The following is a 22463-nucleotide window of genomic DNA, read 5'->3' on the forward strand; positions in this document are numbered from 1 at the left end:
AAATAAATAAAATCTTTAAAAAGAAAAATAGAATAGAAATCATACAAAGTGTATTCACAGTCCACAATGGAATTAAGCTACAAATCAAGGGGCACCTGCGTGATTCAGTTGGTTAAGCAGCTGAATCTTGATTTCAGCTCAGGTTATGATCTCAGGGTGGTGAGATCAAACCCCAGGTCAGGCTCTGCACTCTGCCTGCTTAAGACTCTCTCTCTCTCTTAAAAAAAAAAAAAAATAAATAATAAATAGATAAAATAAACTACAAATCGGTAACAGCTAGAAAATCTCAAAATATATGGAGATTAAGTAACACACTAATAAATAACACATTGCCAAAGAACAAGTGTTAAAATAAATTTAAAATATTGTGAACTGAAAAAAAAAATGAAAATTTAAGTTATCAAAATTTGTAGGATTCAGAGAAAGCAGTGCTTAGAAGTTAATTTAGAACATTAGATGCATATATTAGAAAAGAAATAGATCTAAAACCAGTCATCTAAGTTTCCACTTTAGGAGGCTAGAGAAAAAAGAGCAATTTAATTAAAAGCAATCAGAAGAAAGGAAATAATAAAAATTAGAGCGGAGAGCAATGAAATTGAACACAGGAAATAAAATCAAAAGTTAATTCTTTGAAAAGATTAGTAAAATTGATTAAGCTCTAGCCAGGCTAACCAAGAAAAGAACAGAGAAGACATAAATTACTAATAGAAATTGAAGGGGACTCTCACTGCTATTCCCATAGACATTAAAAGAATAATTAAGGAAAATTGTGAACTCCATGCCCACAAATTTGATAATCTAGATGAAATGGACCAAAACTCACTCGAGGAGAAATAGATCATATGAGTAGGCCTATATCTACTAGAGAAATTGAATCGATTATAAGTAACCTTCCAAACCAGAAAGCACCAGGCCCATATGGTTTCACTGGTGAATTCTACCAAACATTTAAGGAAGAAATGATACCAAGTCTCCACAATCTTTTTCAGAATATAGTAGCAGAGGGAACATCTCCTAACTGATTCTATGAAGCCAACATTACCATAATATCAAAACTAGAGAAAGACATTACAAGAAAGGAAACCTACATACATATATCTCTCATGAACATAGTTACAAAAATCCTCAAAAATATTAGCAAAATGGGGATGAGTTAAGATGGCAGAATAGTACTAAGACCCTGAGCTTGCCTGTCCCTTGAACACAGCTGGATCAACATTGAACTATTTTGAACAACTAGGAATAGGAGCTGAGGATTAAGAAAACAATCTGCACAGTTGGAGGGAAAGAACGTGGCAGATGCAAGGTTTGGAGCTGTGAATTGTGGGAGAGGAAAGCTGTGGGGCCACAAAAGGGAGGGAACCCTTTTTGTGGAACAAAGTCATGGAGCAGGAAAGAGCAGGAGAGAGCACAGTGGTTAGGTTGCTTAACATCAGGGACAGAGGTGTGTGCAGAGGGCAGATAACCTTGTAGCAGCTTTTCACTGTGAGTCACATTAGACCTAAACCACCATGTGCTTGCCGAATGGCTGTTTTTCTGGGACAGGTCTGGGGAGAGAGCAGAGACAGGTGCAAATTGCAGAGAACCTGGCTACTGCTTTTCGCTGTCTGCCACAATACATTCAAGCCCCTTTGTGTGGCTGCTTTTCTGGGACGGAATGGAGTAGGGGACTAAGTCTCATGCAGATGGCAGATAACCTGGTTGCAGCTTTTTGCTGTGCATCACAATAAACTTTAGCCTCTGTGTGCACACTGTGCAACTGCTTTTCTGGGACAGGATGGTGCTGGGTGCACCACAAGTCTCTCCTCTGAGAGGAGATAAAATACAGGAGATCTGTGGTGCTGAGCATGTGGATAGCCTGGGCACAGACAGGTTAAGGGCAGGGAACTAACAAAATCCCGGGACTCAGTTCCCTTTTCTGTGAGGGCCTCCAAACAGTGGTGGCCAGGAATTCCCCTCCCCAGGGATAAGAGAGCAGGTAATGCCATCTTCCTCCTCCATCCCCACACCCTCCAACACCCACCAGCACAGTCAGACTTCAGAGAGAGACACAGTGGAGGCCAGAGTCCCCTACACTAAACCTCATGCCCCCTGCAACTGGAAAGGACATCTATACAAGGACAAGTCAGCTTGTGAGCCAGCCCAGCAGGCCTCTCCTTCAGAAGACCAACACAGGCCCCCCACATGTACCAAGTCTACTGCTTAAAGATTGCTCTAAAATGTCAGTTTCTGTGGAAGTAAGACCAGGCTTACTTTTTTCTTTTTTTTTCTTCTTAACATTTTAAATGTTTTATTTTTCTATTTCTTCTTTGTTATCTTTTTTTTTAAAGATTTTATTTGACAGAGAAAGATACAGCAAAAGAGGAACACAAGCAGGGGCAGAGGGAGAGGAAGAAGCAGGCTCCCTGCTAAGCAGGGAGCCTGATGTGGGGCTTGATCCCAGGACCTTGAGATCATGACCTGAGCCGAAGGCAGACGCTTAACAACTGAGCCACCCAGGCACCCCTATTTTTTTATCTTTTATTTTATATTTTTTCTTTTCTTTTTATCTTTATCTTTTTTTTTTTTTTTGTATCAGGCTTATAATTTTTTGTTCATTTGTTGGTTGGTTGGTTGGTTTCTTTTTTTTGTTTTTCAGATCAGGCTTCTTATTTCTTTTTCTCTTCTTTCCTTACTCTTTTTTCCTTCTTTCTGTCTTATTCTTTGGAGTCAGTCTTATGGTTTTTTGTTTGTCCTTTTGTTTGCAATTTTGTTCCTTTTCCTTTTGTCTTGGATCAGGTTTTTTTGTTGTTGTTTTCTTTTCTTTTCTTTTCCAGGTTTATCTTAACAAACAAGTCAAAGCACACCTAGTTAAAAGTCCAGACACTCCCCACTGCAAGCGAGGAGGAACTCTGTAAAGGATGGAACAGTGGGGAAAAGCAGCCAAAACGCAATAGCAGAGTGTATACAGCACACACCAGAAACACTTCCTGAAGTTTTGTTGTTGTTGTTGTTGTTTTCTTTTTCTTTCTTCCTTTCTTTTCTGGACAAAATGACGAGATGGAAAAATTCACCCCAAAAGAAAGAACAGGAGGTAGCATTCACAACTAGGGATTTAATCAATATGGATATAAGTCAGGTGTCTGAACTAGAATTTAAAACAATGATTATAAAGATACTAGCTGGGCTTGAAAAAAGTATAGAAGACACTAGAGAATCCCTTATTATGGAGATAAAAGAACTAAAATCTAGTCAGGCTGAAATTTAAAATGCTAAAACCGAGATGCAGTCCCAAGTGGAAGCCATAAAAACAAGGATGAACAAAACAGAAGAGTGAATAAATGATATAGAAGATAAAATTATGGAAAATAATGAAGCTGAAAAGAAGAAGGAAAGAAAATTATTAGATCATGAAGGTAGATTTAGGGAACTCAGTAATTCCATAAGGCAAAAAAAAAAAAAATCCGTATTATAGGCGTCCCAGAAGAAGAAGAGCAGGAAAAGGGGGCAGAAGGTTATTTGAACAAATTATAACTAAGAACTTACCTAATCTGGGGAAGGAAACAGGTCTTCAAGTCCAAGAGGCACAGAGAACTCTCCTCAAAATCAACAAAAATAGATCAACACCTAACATATTATAGTGAAACTTGCAAATTACAAAGATAAAGAGAAAATCCTGAAAGCAGCTTGAGACAAGAGGTCCTTAACCTACAAGGGTAGATACATAAGGCTGGCAGCAGACCTGTCCACAGAAACCTGGCAGGCCAAAAAGGACTGGCATGATATATTCAACATGCTAAATGGAAAAAAGTATGCAGCCAAGAAAACCTTATCCAGCAAGGCTGTCATTCAGAATAGGAAGAGAGACAAAGATTTTCCAAGACAAACAAAAACTAAAGGAATTCATGAACACTAAACCAGCTCTGCAAGAAATATTAAAGGGAACGTTTTGAGCAGAGAGAGAGAGACCAAAAGTAACAAAGAACAGACAATATCTACAGGAACAGCGACTTTACAAGTAATACGATAGCATTAAATTCATATCTTTCAATAATTACTCTGAATGTAAATGGACTAAATGCTCCAATCAAAAGATATAGGATATCAGAATGGATTAAAAAAAAGAAGACCCATCAATATGCTGCTTACAAGAGACTCATTTTAGACCCAAAGACACCCCTAGATTGAAAGTGAGGGGGTGGAGAACAATTTATCATGCTAATGGACATAAAAGAAAGCTGGAGTAGCCAGCATTATAACAAAGTAGATTTTAAACGAAAGACTATAATAAGAGATGAAGAAGGACACTATATCATAATGAAGAGGTATTATTCAACAAGAAGATCTAACAATTGTAGATATTTATGCCCATAATTTGGGAGCAGCTAAATATAAAAATCAATTAATAATAAAATTAAAGAAACTCATTAATAGTAGGGAAATTTAACACCCCACTCACAGCAATGGACAGACCATCTAAGCAGAAGATCAAGGAAACAAGGGCTTTGAATGATACACTGGACCAGATGGACTTAACAGATATATTCAGAACATTTCATCCTAAAGTAACAGAATACACATTCTTTTAGAGTACATATAGAACATTCTCCAGAGTAGATCACATACTGGGTCACAAATCAGGCCTCAACTGGTACAAAAAGATTGAGATCATACCATGCATATTTTCAGACCACAATGCTATGAAACTTGAAGTCAACCATAAGGAAAAATTTAGAAGGACCACAAATACATGGAGGTTAAAGAACATCCTACTAAAGAATGAATGGGTCAATCAGGAAATTAAAGAAGAATTAAAAAATACATGGAAGCAAATGAAAATGAAAACACAACAGTTCAAAACCTTTGGGATGCAGCAAAGGCAGTCCTAAGAGGGCAGTATATAGCAATACAGGCCTTCCTCAAGAAGCAAGAAAAGTCTCAAATACGCAATGTTACCTTACATCTAAAAGAGCTGGAAAATAAGAGCAAACAAAGCCTAAACCCAGCAGGAGAAGGGAAATAATAAAGATTAGAGCAGAAATCAATAATATAGAAACTTAAAAAAAAAAAAAAACAGTAGAAGAGATCACTAGGAGCTGGTTTTTTGAAAGAATTAGCAGAATTGATAAACCCCTAGTCAGACTTATCAAAAAGAAAAGAGAGAGGACCCAAATAAATAAAATCATGAATGAAAGAGGAGAGATCACAACCAACACCACAGAAATACAAACAATTATAAGAGAATATTATGGGTGATTATATGCAACAAATTAGGCAATGTGAAGAAGTGGATAAATTCCTAGAAACATAATAACTACAAAAACTGAAACAGGAAGAAATAGAAAACCTGAACAGACCCATAACCAGCAAAGAAATTGAATCAGTAATCAAAAATCTCCCAATGAAGAATAATCCAAGGCCACATGTCTTCCCAGGGGAATTCTACCAAACATTTAAAGAAGAATTAATACCTATTCTTCTGAAACTGTTCCAAAAAAATGGAAATGGAAGGAAAACTTTCAAACTCATTCTATGAGGCCAGCAAAAACATTTGGATTTTGATCCCAAAACCAGACAAAGACCCCACTAAAAAGGAGAATTAAGGACCAATATCCCTGATAAACCTGGAAGCAAAAATCTCACCAAGATACTAGCTAATAGGATCCAACAGTACTTTAAAAGGATTATTCACAACAACGTGGGATTTATTCCTGGGCTTCAGGGGTGGTTCAACATCCACAAATCAATCAACTGATACACCACATTAATAAAAGAAAGGATAAGAACCATATCATCCTCTCAATAGGTGCAAAAAAAGCATTTGACACAATACAGCATCCTGTCTTGATAAAAACCCTCCACCATGTAGGGGTAGAGGGAATATACCTTAACATCATAAAAGCCATATATGAAAGACCCACAGCAAATATCATCCTCAAGGGGAAAAAACTAAGAGCTTTTTCCGTAAGGTCAGGAACACGACAGGGATATCCACTCTAACCACTGTTGTTCAACATAGTACTGGAAGTCCTAGCCTCAGCAATCAGACAACAAAAAGAAATAAAAAGCATCCAAACTGGCAAAGAAGAAATCAAACTTTCATTCTTCACAAACAACATGATACTCTATGTAGAAAACCCAAAAGACTCCACCAAAAAATTGCTAGAACTCATACAGGGATTCAGCAAAGTGGCAGGATAGAAAATCAATGCACAGAAGTCTATTGCATTTCTATACAATAACAATGAAGTAGCAGAAAGAGAAATCAAGGAATCAATCCCATTTACAGTTGCACCAAAACCTGTAAGATACCTAGGAATAAACCTAACCAAAGAGGTAAAAGATCTGTACTCTGAAAACTATAGAACATTTATGAAAGAAATTGAGGATGACACAAATAAATGGAAAAACATTCCATGCCCATGGATTGGAAGAACAAATATTGTTAAAATGTCTATACTATCCAAAGCAATCTACACATTCAATGTAATCCATATTGAAATCCATACTGAAAATCCACCAGCATTTTTCACAGAGCTGGACCAAATAATCCTAAAATTTGTATGGAACCAGAAAAGACCCCAAATACCAAAGGAATGTTGAAAAGGAAAACCAAAGCTGGAGGGATCACAGTTCCAAACTTCAAGCTGTATCACAAAGCTGTAATCAAGACAGTATGGTACTGGCACAAAAACAGATAGATCCATAGATCAATGGAACAGAATAGAGAACCCAAAAATGGACCCTCAACTCTATGGTCAACTAATCTTTGACAAAGCAGGAAAGAATATCCAATGGAAAAAAGTCTCTTAAACAAATGGTGTTGGGAAAATTGGACAGCCACAAGCAGATGAATGAAACTGGACCACTTTCTTACACCATACACAAAAATAGACTCAAAACGGATGAAAGACCCAAATGTGAGACAGGAATCCATCAAAATCCTAGAGGAGAACACAGGCAGCAACCTCTGACCTCAGCTGCAGCAACTTCTTGCTAGACATGTCTCCAGAGCCAAGGGAAACAAAAGTAAAAATGAACTATTGGTACTTCATCAAGATAAAAAACTTTTGCACAGCAAAGGAAACAATCAACAAAACTAAAAGGTAACCTACAGAATGGGAGAAGATATTTTCAAATGACCTATCAGATAAAGGGCTAGTGTCCAAATCTATAAAGAACTTATCAAACTCAACACCCAAAAAACAAAAAATCCGATCAAGAAATAGGCAGAAGACATGAACAGACATTTCTCCAAAGAACACACACAGATGGCCAACAGACACATGAAAAAAATGCTCAACATCATTCAGCATCAGGGAAATACAAATCAAAACCACAATGAGATAACCCCTCACACCAGTCAGAAGGGCTAAAAATTAACAATTCACGAAACAATAGATGTTGGTAAGGATGTGGAGAAAGGAGAACACACTTACACTGTTGGTGGGAATGCAAACTGGTGCAGCCACTCTGGAAAACAGTATGGAGGTTCTCAGAAAGTTAAAAAATACAACTACCCCACAACCCAGCAATTACACTATTAGGTATTTATCCAAAGGATACAAAAATAGTGATTCAAAGGGGCACATGAACCCCAATGTTTATAGCAGCAATGTCCACAATAGCCAAACTATGGAAAGAGTCCAGATGTTCATTGACAGTTGAATGGATAAAGAAGATGTGGTAAGAAGATGTGGTATATTACTTATGTGGAATATTACTTATCCATCAAAAAGAATGAAACCTTGCCATTTGCAATGACATGGATGGAACTAGAGGGTAGGATACTTAGTGAGATAAGTCAGTCAGAGAAAGACAAATACCATATGATTTCATTCATATGTGGAATTTAAGAAACAAAAAGATGAATATAGGGGAAGGGAAGGAAAAATAAAATAAGATAAAAACAAAGAGGGATACAAACCATTAGAGACTCTTAACTATAGGAAACAAACAGGGTTGCTGGAAGGGAGGTGGGGGGGATGTCATAACTGGGTGATGGGCATTAAAGAGGGCACTTGATGTAATGAGCACTGGGTGTTATATGCAACCAATGAATCACTAAATTCTATCCCTGAAACTAATAATACACTATATGTTAACTAAATTGAATTTGAATAAAAAATTCAAAAAAGAAAATGAAATATAAAGTGGCAACCCCCCCCCAAAAAAATATTAGCAAGTCCAACCCAACAATGTATAAAAAAAATTATTCACCAAGACCAAGTGGAATTTTTTCTAGGTATGCAAAGCCAGTCAACATTCAAAATTCAATTAGTATAATCCACCACATCAATAGGCTGAAGAGGAAAAATAATATGACCATATTAATAGATGCAGAAAAGTAATTTGACAAAGTCCAACACCCATTCATGATTTTTAAAAAAAGAAAACTTGGGGCACTTGGGTGGCTCAGTCAGTTAAGTGTCTGCCTTTGGCTGAGGTCATGATCCCAGGATTCTGGGATCAAGCCCCGCATCGGGCTCCTTGCTCAGCGGGGAGCCTGCTTCTCCCTCTCCCTCTGCTCCCTCTCCTCTCACGCATGCTCTCTTTCTCCCAAATAAATAAATAAAATCTTAAAAAAAAAAAAAAGACTCAGCAAAGTATGAATAGAGAAGAACTTCCTCAAATTAGTAAAGAACATCTATTTAAAAAAAACTACAGCTAACATCATACTTAGTGGTAAAAAACTGGATGCTTTATCCTTAAGACTGAGAACAAAGCAAGGATGTCCTCTATCACCATTGGTATTCAATATCGTATGGGAAGTCCTAGCCAATGCAATAAGACCAAGAAAGAAAAGTAAAAGTTATATACAGATTAAGAGGAAAGAATAAAACTATCTTTGTTCACAGATCACACAATTATCTATGTAGACAATTCCAAAGAATTAACAAAAAAAACCTCCTGGACTAATTAGTCACTGGATACAGGTTCATATACAAAAATGAATTGATTTCTTACATACGAGCAATGGACAAGGAGTACCTGAATGGAAAACAGTACCATTTACAATGCCACAAAAAAATGAAATACTTAGATATAAATCTAACAAATGTGTACAAGATATATATGCAAAAACTATAGAACTCTGATGAAAGAAATAAGATGTAAATAAGTGGAGAGAGAGTCTATCTATATTCATGGATTGAGAAACCCAATATTGTTAAGATGTTAATTCTTACCAGCTTTATCTACAGATTCAACACAAGTCCAATCAAAATCCCAGCAAGTTATTTTGTGGATCTTAACAAACCAATTCTAAAGTTTATGTTGAAAGGCAAAGGACACAGAATAGCCAACTCAATGTTGAAGAAAAAGAAAATTGGAGAACTGATACTATCTGACATCAAGACTTACTATAAAGCTACAGTAATCAAGATGATGTGGTCTTGGCGAAAGAATAGGCACAAAGGTCAATAGAACAGAATAAAGAGCCCAGAAATGGATCCACATAAACATAGTCTACTGATATTTGACAAAGGAGGAAAGGCAATTCAATGAATAAAGGATAACTTTTCAAAAATGGTACTGGAACAATTGAAAGTCCATATGAAAAAACAGTCAGTCTGAATACAAACCTTACACTTTTCACAAAAATTAACTCAAAATGTGTCATAACCCTGTCAAGCTCAATGCTATAAACTTCCAGAAGAAAACAAGGAATTTGGGTTTGGTGGAGTTTTTAGATACAAACTAAAAGCATAATAAAAGTAAATACAAAAAACTGATTTAGCCCACCCAAATATAATCTTAATATATTTGGTGGATAAAAGATAAGAAAAAAGGAGAGGAGGAGTTGTAAGATGGCTGAACCCATATCTTTCATGCTAGGAATCAGAAGATACTATCTAAAGTTGATAAATCAAGAATATTGGCAATATATAGCTATTTTTAAGAAATATAGATATAAAAACTAAAGAAACTGCTGAAATTGTTGAATATGGCTTCCTCTGGGGATCTGGACAGGGTATAGGAAAGAGACTAAGGGCTACCTAGAGTTGGCTATGGCAGTGACTTTCTGCCTTTTAATATAAACTTTCTAGAGCTTTTGATGTTTTAATTTTGATAGAAATTAAAATGAAGTTGAAAAATGAACACTACAACTCAGCTTGAAAAAATAATAATAGCTGACCCTCCCACCCCTCCCTTGCACTAGCGAGGGCATAATACTACGATGTCATCTAATGTCTGTATTTCTGTTATACAGGAAACGCTGTCACAAGGGCAGGACCACATCTACTTTACATACTGCTATATTTATGTGTCTGACACATTCCAGACACTAGTTCATATTTATTGAATGAAAAAAGAAACATTTAACAGTTATGGAAGAAGCACATAGAGGACAGATGTGACAAATAATACAGAGATGGCCTTACTGCAATTTGAGACTGGGCATTGGCCCAAAGCAAGAGCTGAAGAGATGTCTAGAAATTTACTATTTAATAAAGAAGGTTGGCAATTAGAAAGAGAGAGAGAGATTGGTAGTTCCAGAAAGTGGCAGGATCAAGGAAGATGTAATCATGGCAGGGGTAATGAGAACACTGCAGTCCTAAAAATAACAATCTACTAGAGGGAGAAGCACAGAATGTGCTAGAGAGACACTAGAGATCATTTCTGTAAAATATGGAAAATTATGATTTTCCAATGTGGGATTTTCCCCTTCCAGAGCTAGCAGTTTAAGTGCACGGGTTTCTCACTACCACAGCCAACTCTGATGATTGCTCAGGTTGTTAAGAGTCCCTTGCTGACCACACTCCCCACCTCTTTCTAGAAAGAACACATGTTTCCTACAATGTTCAATGTGTTAACTTGATGTTTGGCATCTATATACTTTAAGAAGGTCCAAATGATTGAAGTGAAGCAAAATCAGTCATGAATTTTATTAAGGGAAATTTGAATTGAGTTCTCTGAGAAACATCACCATAAGACCAGGTAGGCTATAGAAAGCAGGACTCAAAGGAAGCAAATAATTTGGAACCAGTTTTTAGACCTGTGCCAGGAAATGTGTTGGGAGAAAATATTGTGTAGTAGATTATTGGCCTGCCTGTGTGGATAAATTACTCTGATATTTGTGATTTAGAATCAGGAAGAAAGCACATTTCCTTATTACCTCATTACAGGAATTCATTCTGGGAGGCATGCACAATTTGCCTTTTCTCCAAGGATGGGTGGAGGGACTTGTAACCTTGAAAATATCTTTGTCTGTGAGAAGTAGAGAAAAAGTATATATTTCTGCATAAGGAGAAGCAGTGGGAAGATTTTGTTTGTTTTGTTTGCTTGCTTTTTATCTAACCTAAGTTGACTGTGCTAATAACTGCACGTTATCTGATGAGTGTATCTCTAAGATAGGCAGTATTCTTTATACCCCTTTAGCAGAGAGAAACTGAGGCTTCTAAAGTTAAATAATATTCAAGGTGACCTAACCACTATGTGGATAAGCTGGAAGTAGATCCAAAGTATGGATGGTACAGCTGCTAGACAGGACCAGCTCCGTAATTTGTGGGGCACAGTGCAAAATAAAAATTTGGAGGCCCTGGTTCAAAAATGATTAGAATTTTAAGATAGCGAAGCAGAGCATTAAACCAAATGTAGGGCCCTTCTGAGCCCAGGGCCACATGTGACTACATAAGGTGCACACTCATAAAGCTGGCCTCATGTCTAGCTACCTCCCATGTATGTCAATTTGGGCTAGCTCCAATGAGAAAATTGGAAAGACACTGATAAATTGTCAATTATGATTATACCTTAAAAGATTAACTTGAAGAAGACTCTATTAAACCCACAGTAAATGAAGAGTTACATAATTATATCTGTAACTTCTGAAATTATCTCTGTAACTGAGCTAGAGGATATTTCAACACTGCTTCAGATGGGATCCCTCCATGTGGTATTTGCCTATGAATTGATGCATTAATTCTCTAGCACTACTGTACACATCACCATAGAGAACTTTTTGAGACCTGTTTCCAGAGCCATGTTCCCACCTAGGCAGATGTCTTTTGTCATATTCCCTGGGGCCCACGGCCATTACAGTGGGAACGTTGGCAGCCCTCTGCACCATGATCTCCTCAATGGCATGCCTTTGCATCCCTACTGCTGCTTACTACACCTGGCACACAGAAGGGATTCAAGAAGTGTTTGTTGAATAAATGAATGAGTACACAAACTCCAGAAAACTCCAGCAGAATTCTAGATTCTCAAAAATGTAGCAAGAACCAATCTCCTTGCAATCAATAGTCAGGAGATGGTCCAAGGGGCCTTTATATTGCCCTAAATTGAGACAATTAGATCTAAAAAGAGGGCCACTTCTAAAGTCAGCATTTTGAACCAAAAGTTAAAACTGCCCTTGGGAAGTCCTTCAGAAGCATCAGGTTGGAAGTACCATGCGAGACACACAGAGCTGATGCAATGCACATTCTTTATGCTGCCCCACCCTGGGGCACATGCTCACTGCCTGCCAAGCAGCATAGTGAATTTCAGTAGGCTAAAGGCACATATCATGTGACTCTTTCTTAAGGGGTAAGTCAATGCCTTTTCTGAAGGAAGTGTTTATTATTTTATCCTTGCAGTGGTTTTCTCCCCTCTCAGGAAGTTGCAAAATCTGACCCTTGAGTTTTATAAGAGATTCAATCTTGTGTTAAACTTCACCGAAACTGATTTATCTTACATTTTGCAACATTTCTATATCTGACACATTTTCTATAACTTTTACAGTCAGTGTGGAAAAAAAGAAAAAATTTACACAGAGATTTCATACTTGGATCACTTTTTGATTCTGAACACATTAAAAGCTGTCCAGAGCCCTGTTCCCATCCATCACTCTATTCTTCAGAGCTCTGGAGGAGGCCAGCCTATTTGCTGAGAGCCAGACTGCTGAGATGTGTATTCCTGCTTCTCCACTTACTGAACCTCTCAGGGCTTTAGTGTCCTCATCTGCAAAATGGTAATAATATAACACCTTCCCCAAAGAGTCGCTCATATAGAACATTTAGTACAGTGCCTGTCATTGAGAATTCAATGACGTTAGCCATTAGCTGGTATTGCATGAGTCTGTGTCCTATGTGTCTTCTGAGCAATAGCCCAGCTGTTGAATAGCCTAGCTCCTTATCTAAATGTGAATAACAAAAGAAATTTTTAAATCCTTTTAAAAAGTAATCTTAAGAATTGGAAGATCATCAGTGGTAAGATAGGTAGGTACATGTGTCTATCCAGGATAAATAAGGGTGACAGCAGCAGAAAAGGGAAAATGATATGTCTTCCTCCCTACATCTCCGCAAGGGCTCCAGTGATCACTACAACTCATGATTTATGTGATGGGATGAAATTTGGCTAGGTGGCATAAGAGCTACTGAGTTTAACAAGGGCAATTTTTCTTTACTATTTGTCATGTGTACCCAGTCAAAATCCAAAAGAGATTTGAATGAGACACATACCACTTGGCATCTGAAAATTTTCTTGCTTCTACTCTATAGTAGGAAAGTCAGTTTTCTAATTATTCTCAATTCTCAAATATACCGTGCTACTAGATGTTGTCTAGTCTATCCTTTTCCCACTTGTCCCCTGCCTGCAAGACACTATATTTCTCTGTCCTCCTTCCCTGTCAATAGCTTTTTTTTTTTTTTTTTTTGGTCTGCTTCTTAGCCTCATTCTCCTCAAACTATCCCTTAGATCTTGATCTTTTCTGGGTCTCTCTCATGGACCCCTCATGCCTTATACTCTACCTGGGTGATCTCAATTTGTTCTGATGGCTCCAACCATCTTTTGGACAATGAACCCTATATCTGTATTGCCACATCAGTCCTTTCTCTACAGTCCAAACCCATGTAATTGCCTTCAGGAAACCTCCCCTTGGATCTCTTACAGACACTGCAAATTCAACAAGTCCAAACAACTCGTCATCCCCTCAAACGGGCTCCCTTATGGCATTCCCTATCTCAGGAAATGGCAGCACTCTCCACCCAGTTAATCAAGCCAGGAATCTATGATTCATCCTTAACTCATCTCAGTTCCCTCACTGCCTAAATCCAATCAATCACCAAGTTCTCTTAATTCTATTTTCTAAATCAGTTTCTTTCAAATTTATTTTACTGTCAGTGAAAGAAACATCTCTTGCATCATGCCAGCATGTATGTGCATGCACACACACACACACACACAAGTGAAACACAAGTTTCACAAAGCAATTTTTATCATCATTTTATGCAAAGTTTTCTGATATTTTCTATTGTGTTTTCTGCTGGTGTTGCTTTTTAAAATGCTAGTAGCCAATGGATTACTGGCAAATGTTTAACAACCAGCTCTTCTGGAAGTGAAGAAGGGGGAATCTGATGTGTAGCATTTGAGTCTTTGATGTAAATACACCCACCATGGGTGAATTTAAGCTACCAACCAAAGAGCTTGCAAACATCCCAAAGATCCAACAATCAGCTCTCTTGACCATCTCCAGCATGCCACTGCTTATGACCTACAGTTTGATAGATGCTGGTCTAAATATTTCTTAAATCTACCCACTAATTTTCATTCCCAGTGCTACCATTCCAATCTTAGCTACCACCATTTCTGATATAATTGGTTTCCAGGTCAACTGATCAGTTTCACATTTGTTTAAAGCCGTTCAAAGACTTCCTGTTGTCCACAGGAGAATACAGTCTGTAATTCTTACCATGGCTTAAAAAGCCACCTACAGTTTGGCATCTGCCTGCCACCCCCCCCCCCATACCCTCTCTCCATTGATCTCAATCTCAAAAAAATGTTTTCTTCTTGAACATCTGGGAGCTCTCCCTTGTTTTCAGGTCTTTGGACATGATATTCTATTTGGCTAGAAAGTTCTTGCCTCCCATCTCTGTTCAGCTAACTCTTACTTCTCCTTCCTATCACAGCTTAAATGCTACTTATTCATTCTTTCATTCATTCTCCTACTATGTGACAGATAAACTAAATGCTGGTGATATCATGAGAAGTAAAAATAGGGGCGTCTGGGTGGCTCAGTCGGTTAAGCATCTGGCTCTTGATTTTGGTTCAGGTCACAGTCTCAGTGTTGTGAAATCAAGCCCCACATCAGGCTCCACACAGCATGGAGCCTGCTTAAGATTCTCTCTCTCTGGGGCGCCTGGGTGGCTCAGTCGTTAAGCGTCTGCCTTCGGCTCAGGTCATGATCCCAGGGTCCTGGGTTTGAGCCCTGCATCGGGCTCCCTGCTCAGCAGAAAGCCTGTTTCTTCCTCTCCCACTCCCCCTGCTTGTGTTCCCTCTCTCGCTGGGTCTCTCTCTGTCAAATAAATAAAATCTTAAAAAAAAAAAAAAAAAAAGATTCTCTCTCTCCCTCTGCCCCTCCTTGACCTCCCTCTCTAAAAAGTAAAAATTAAAATTAAAAAAGGAAGTAAAAACAGCCCCTCACCTCACAGAATTTAGATACTCTAGTACTCTAGATGAGAAGAAAACATATTCAACTAAAGATATTATTCAAATTTAAATGCTAATAAAAGAAGAGCTTAAAAAATAGATTCATGGCTCTATGAGAACTTATAAAATCTGACCTAACTTAGTAAATCAAGGAAAATTTTCCTAAGTGATGACTGGTAAGTTATAATAGTTGAGCTAAGATATAAAGGAGAAATATAACCTAATGAGTCTAAGGGATGGGGAACTAACAGCATAGGCAGAAAGAGGAACATGTAAAAATCTCACATGGCAGGAAGGAATATGGTAAAATCAAGGAACCAAATGAAAGCCAGTGTAACAAGAGCCAGATATGAGGGGCACCTGAGTGGTTCAGTCGTTAAGCGTCTGCCTTCGGCTCAGGTTGTGATCCCAGGGTCCTGGGATCGAGCCCCACATCAGGATCCCTGCTCAGTGGGAAGCCTGCTTCTCCCTCTCCCACTCCCCCTGCTTGTGTTCCCTCTCTCGCTGTGTCTCTCTCTGTCAAAAAAATAAATAAAATCTTAAAAAAAAAAAAAAAAAGAGCCAGGTATGAGAGGGAGTATGAGACAGATAGAAGCCACTCTATGATAAACACTCTAGACTTTGTTAAAAATGTAGGTCTTTGGGGCACCTGGGTGGCTCAGTTGGTTAAGCGTCCAGACTCTTGATCTCAGCTCAGATCTTGATCTCAGGGTTGTGATCTCAGGGTCACTTAAAAAAAAAATTAAGTCTTTAACAAAAAAGGAATGAGAGGCCACTGACATGTTTGAAGCAGGGATATAATGTGTTTAGATTTCTGGTTTGAAAAAATTACTCTGGCAGTTGTAAGGATGAATCAGAAGGAGACATTAGTAGATGTGGAGACAACTAGAAACTATTACAGTACTCCAAACAGAGATGATGATAACACAAATTAAGATGCTGCTGATGGAGATGGGGGGGAAGAATCAACATATTGGAGAGATGTGTGAGATAACCTTAACAGGACAGGATAACGGATTGAATATTTGTGATGCAAGAGAGAGGAGTAGCAAAGATGACTCCCAGATTTGAGCTGCAAAACTGAATGACTGGTAATACCATGCACAGAGATAAGGAATACCATAGGAGGACCAGGTTTGAGGGAGAAGAGCATAACTTTGGCTGTAGATATATGGATTTTGAGGTATGTTTAATGTGTTTTAAGGACTGTTTGATAAACTTCTCTGAAACAGAGGAGAGGTCTGGACTAGGACATAGATTTGTGAAATATCTATGTATAGGTTATAGACCTGAACCAGTGAACATAAATGAACTCATTACCTGAAAATGCACAATATGAGAAGAAGGCTTAAAAACCAAACCCTGAAGAAATCCAACATTTAATGGTGGGTAGTGGAGGGTGAACTTACAAAAAGAACCAAGAAGTGTGGCCAAAGATGTAGGAGGAAAACCAGGAGAAATTGACATCAAAGAGCTGCTTTGTTTTGGTGAAGTATCAAGACAAGAAGCCAGACTGTTGTGGGAGGAATGATTGCAAAGTATAGATACAGAGTCAGTATAGTATATAGATACACTGTGTCAAGGGACACCTGGGTGGCTCAGTCAGTTAAGCACCTGCCTTCAGCTCAGGTCATGATCCTAGGGTCCTGGGATCGAGTCCCACATTGGGCTCCTTGCTCAGCAGGACGCCTGCTTCTCTCTCTGCCTGCAGCTCCCCCTGCTTGTGCTCTTTCTCTCTCTGTCTCTCTCTCTGACAAATAAATAAATAAAATCTTTTAAAAAAAGCTATCTGTGTCACATAGCACTTAGATAGGAGGCATTAGTAAATGTCATTTTTTAAATTGCACATTCAAGTGAATTATGGAGGTATACTTAATAAAATAGACAATCTCAAAAGTCTCATGACACTAGAACATCTGCATATTTTTTGTGTGTTCACACATGTACACACACACACACATTATTAATTTTTTAAGCTAAAATTAAAATTGGTGTCATTACCTTAAAAATAAGCCATTTGGGCACTAAGACAGGAAGGCTTTAGAACAAGATAGAAATGGAAATCAACCAAGAACTGGGAACTCTCCACAGATAGATGAGCAAGGCCATGAGTCATTTCTGTGCAGGAAATTGAGCCTTGATTGTATCAAGGAAACAAATGGCGAAAGCACAACTTGTTAGGACAAGTGAATGCATCATTCACACCAATCCAGTGAAACCCACATAACAGGACTTCTATATCTGGGATGTAGTCAAGAAAACTTTTTTAAAAAGAAAAACTTCACTCCATTTTTGGAGACTATATTAAATTCCTCATTTAGGGAAGCAAGTCCATGCAGCAGAAAAGAAATCAGTTGTTCATCGCTTTCCCAGCTTTGCTATTTTTTTAGGCAAGTTCTTTAGTCCAGTCTCAGCTCCGTTATCTATGAAATAGGGATAATCATACCTCATAGGGTGGTTGAATAAGGTGAAGGGGATTACATATGCTAGTAAAGCACCATACTCAGAATACCTATCCACCTCCCTCCCCTGAGAATTGTACATTTCCACTGTTTTATTGGAACACAACCACACTCGTTTGTCTACATATTATCTACAGCTACTTCTGCACTAAATGGCAAAGTTGACAGCTATGACAGAGATCGTATGGCCTACAAAACTGAGAATATTTACTATCTGGTTCTCTACTGAAAAGGGCATAGGGATTGGGGAAGAGGATGGGGTTGAGACTTTTTAAAAAAATTTTTTAAGTTATTGGCAAAGTGCCTGTCATATAGTAAAGGCTTAATAAACAGATGCTATTGTTTTTGATATTTCTTTATTCAGTTATTAGTTCAACAAACAATTATTGAGCACAAACTGTGTGCCAGACACTGCTCCAAGGGCCACAGAATCTAGCTATGAACCTAACAGATAAAAATGCCTGCGCTTGCTGGACACACAATAAACAGATTAGTAAAAAATAAATACAGTATATTAACTGGCTGGGGAGAAAAAATAAAGGGATGGAGAATAGGAATTTGCAGGATCAAGTTGCAACTTTTAGATGCAGTGGCCTGGGAAGACCTAATTGAGAAGGTGTCATTTAAGCAAAATCCCGAAGGACACAAGGGAGCGCTGGGAATATTGTAGGGGAGATGGGGGTAAGGAGAAATGTTCCCGGCACGGAAATAAATATAGAGTGTTCAGTGTTCTTAAGGAAAGTCAAAGAGTCAATGTGACTGGAGTGGATGAGCAAGAGGGAGAAGAGGAGAAGAAAAGTAAGAAAAGTGCCCGGCAAGCCTAGGTAGAGCCTTGAAGAACCACCGGGGGTCTCTGGCTCTTACCCTAACCAGGGGGGACAGAGGGGAAGCAAGAGTTTTGAACAAAATAGTGGCACGACCTGATTTCCATTTAATCCAGATCAGTCTGGCTGCTCTAATGAGAATAGCCTGTTGATGAGGCTGTGGCAAATGTAAAAGCAAAGCCACAGGAAGCTCTTGTAGGGGTTCCAGTGAGAGGTGATGAGGGTTTGAACCCAGATAGTAGTGGTGGCAGTGGTGACAAATAGATGTCTTGGGTATATTTGGAAAATAGAGCCAATGGGATCTAAGGATGGGTTGAATGTGAGTTGTGAGTAAAGGAAAGTCAAGATGACTCCACATCTTCTGCCCCAGGCTACCGCTGCAGTAACGTAGCGACCACTGGTGTGAGAAGGGAAAGGTGTGGAGATGCATGTTCGCTCTTAGATGGGAGGAGAGGGGAGAGTCATGCAGGAATTAGGATGCAGGGATGATGATGACATCATGGAAGTGTCAGGTTGGAGATGCATCCTCCCATGGGACACATGCAGTGGGCACCAGGGTATAGAACTCTGGAGATCAGGAAGAGGTCAAGACTGGAGATATAAATTTAGGAGCCATCTATAGATAGATGGGATATGGTTGTGGTTGTTATATCTATTCAGTAGTATGAGATGGTTGCATACAAACCAACAGTGCATCACAAACAATGCCAGAGGAGTAGAGGCCTGCGTTAGAGACCTTACCAAAAGGTCTCTACCAGAAACAAGTAGAAAGCCAGGAACAGGTAGAAAAAAATATAACTAGCATTCATAATTTGAACGGCTCCTAATTTGCCTGAGGAAACAGTTTTACAGTGAGTCAGATTATAATTTTTAAGTTGATTTGCAAAATTAGTTATAGCTTTATGGTATTACATTTTGGAGATGTTGCCTATTATCTCAATGGAAATTAATAAGCCACTTGATGAGCACACAATACTCCTTACACTAGTGAAGAAAAGATTAGGAAGATAAAACTGCCTCTAATTTATGGACAAACAGAATATGATGCTTCAGAACCCCACAGGGTGGTTCTAACAATTTAATTTCTGCTGATTCTCACAAATCCTTCAGCCTTTTTAAGAAAAGAAAAATCTCAACTAGCTCTGCTTCCTCTTTTGGTAAAAAGCTCTTAGTTTGAACAGTTATTCAGGCTGACCCAGATGGACCTAATGAGCATCTCTTCCCACTAAGACAGCATTTTCCACCTTTCTTTCATTACTGAGCCCTCCACCAAGGAAACTTTTTAGGTATTTTTTTTCCTAACCTCCAACCCATAAAAATGTTTTATTGTGGTAAGATATACATAACATATTTATCATTTTAACCCTTTGTAAGTGTACAACTCAGTGTCATGAAATACATTCACAGTGTTATATAACCATCACCACTATCTTTATCCAAAATATTTTCCTTATCCCCAACATAAACTCTGTACTCGTTATACCTTAATTCCCTATTCCCCACTCCCGCCAGCCCCTGGTAACTTCTATTAGACTTTCCATCTCTATGAATTTGCCTATTCTAGTATCTCATATAGGTGGAATCATACAATATTTGTCTTTCTGTGTCTGGCTTATTTCACTTAATACAATGTTTTCAATCCGTCCATGTTGCAGCATGTATCAAAATTTCATTCCTCTTCATGGCTGAATCATATTCCATTGTATGAATCGACCAATTTTGTGTATCCATTAATCCTAGATGAACACTTGGGTTGTTTCCACCTTTTGGGTTATTGTGAATAATGCTGCTGTGAACATCGGTGTACAAGTACCTGTTTGTGTTCCTGCCTTCAATTCTTTTGGCTGTATACCTAGGCATGAAGTTGCTGGGCCTGTGAAATTTTAAGAACACAAACTGTGTACCTGCTTACGTTCTTTGTATATATGCATCTGTGCTTTACACGTAAGAAGAGTAAGATTTCTTCAGAAATCTTCAGAACCAATTTTCACCTCCTTGAGCAGGAGTGATATCAGCCTCACTGAGACTGCAAGCTCTAAGGGAAAGATCCCCAGGTTTCCTGCCTTGATGAGGTAAATATGTAGGTAACAGGTATGTAGACAAACTGCTTAACAAAAATTGAAGCCATGGATTACCAGGAAGACGACCCCAAAACACATAAGTATAAAAAGTAATCTTTATTCCCCATGCAATAATGTTATTTGTATTTTCATTAGTCTTCAACATTGACAAGAGTTGATAAAGTGATGAGCCCAAGAAGGTGTTGGAAAATTGCTCTTAGAAGTTGGGTCAGGACCAATCAATGAAGGCAAATATTCTAACTAAACTTCTGAAAACAGTGGAGATTATTGATGTTGTATCACCACTGAGCCTAAAATATCTCCTGAACACAAATAGAACAATTACAAGGAAGTATTTTTTTATTTGAATTCAATTAGCCAACATATAGTACATCATTAGTTTCTGATGTAGAGTTCAATGACTCATCAGATGCGTATAATACCCAATGCTCATCACATCACATGCCTTCCCTAATGCCCATCACCCAGTTACCCCATCCCCCACCCACTTCCCCTTCTGCAACCCTGAGTTTGTTTCCCAGAGTCAAGAGTCCCTCATGGCTTGTCTCCCTCTCTGATTTCTTCCCATTCAGTTTTCTTTCCCTTCCCCTATGAGCCTCTGTGCTATTTCTTATATTCCACATGAGTGAAACCACATGGTAATTATCTTTCTCTGATTGACTTATTTCGCTCAGCATAATACCCTCCAGTTCCATCCACATCGATGTAAATGGTAAGTATTCATCCTTTCTGAAGGCTGAGTAATATTCCGTTGTATGTGTGAAATAGAGAAAAAAAAAGAAAGAAAAGAGACAAATATAGGATCCAAAGATCTAGGTGGTGGGAAGCCAGGTATTGGTGAGGTTACAGGATGGCTCCATCAGCAGGTACACACTGCGGTCTACACTGAGTGCACTGCTGAGTATGCACTGTTATCCAATTGGACGACAGTATGGCAAGATGCCTGGCACATACTCACCTAGATTTAATTACAGTGTGCTTGCCTGATGCTATATTGTTTCCGTATGTAAGCAAGAAATTAAGATTGTATAACAGTATTGAGAAAAACAACAGATTCAAATACCTGATCAGAACCCATCAAGTGTCAGGAAAAACAAGGAGAAGCCCAAGAACTGCCAGATTGGAGGAGACTAAGAAGATGTGACCACCAGGGACCCTGTTGGATCTTGAACCAGAAAAGGGGTATTAATGGGGAAACGGAAATTCTGAATAAAGTCTGCGGTCCAGTTAGTAGTGTTGTAGCAATGTTAATGGCACCTTACTAATTGTAATTGTACTGTGATTATGAAAGATGTTAACATTCTGGGGTGCTGAGGTGAAGGGCTTACCGGAACTCTGTACCACATTTGCAACTCTTCTGTGAGTCTAAAATTACCTTAGAATAAAAAGGAAAAGAAAACAAGGGCGCCTGGGAGGTTCAGTCAGTTAAGTGTCTGACTCTTAATTTCCCCTCAGGTCATGATCTCAGGGTCGTGAGATCGAGCCCCACATGGGATTCTGTGCTCTGGGCGGAGTCTGCTTGAGATTCTCTCCCTCTGCCCCTCCCCCCTGCACACGAATGTGTGCACACATCCTCTCTCTCAGATAAATAACTAAATCTTAAAGAAAGTAAAAGAAAACAAACAAACAACAATAACAAAATTTCCGGTAGCTCCTGGGTGTCAGAAGCAAACTTGTGACTGGCATTGCTGAAGAACGGTTGGAATGCG

At 38.6% G+C, this 22463-nt stretch overlaps 1 protein-coding gene across 4 annotated transcripts in view; it reads left to right on the top strand.

Annotated features, from left to right (window-relative positions):
• The window catches only part of AIG1 (androgen induced 1), a 318831-nt gene that overhangs the window by 289617 nt on the left and 6751 nt on the right, over positions 1–22463 (top strand). The window lies entirely within an intron of this gene.

This window comes from Mirounga leonina, unplaced genomic scaffold (assembly GCF_011800145.1).
Source record: "Mirounga leonina isolate KUSES-001 unplaced genomic scaffold, KU_Mleo_1.0 Mir_53, whole genome shotgun sequence".
NCBI lineage: Eukaryota > Metazoa > Chordata > Mammalia > Carnivora > Phocidae > Mirounga > Mirounga leonina.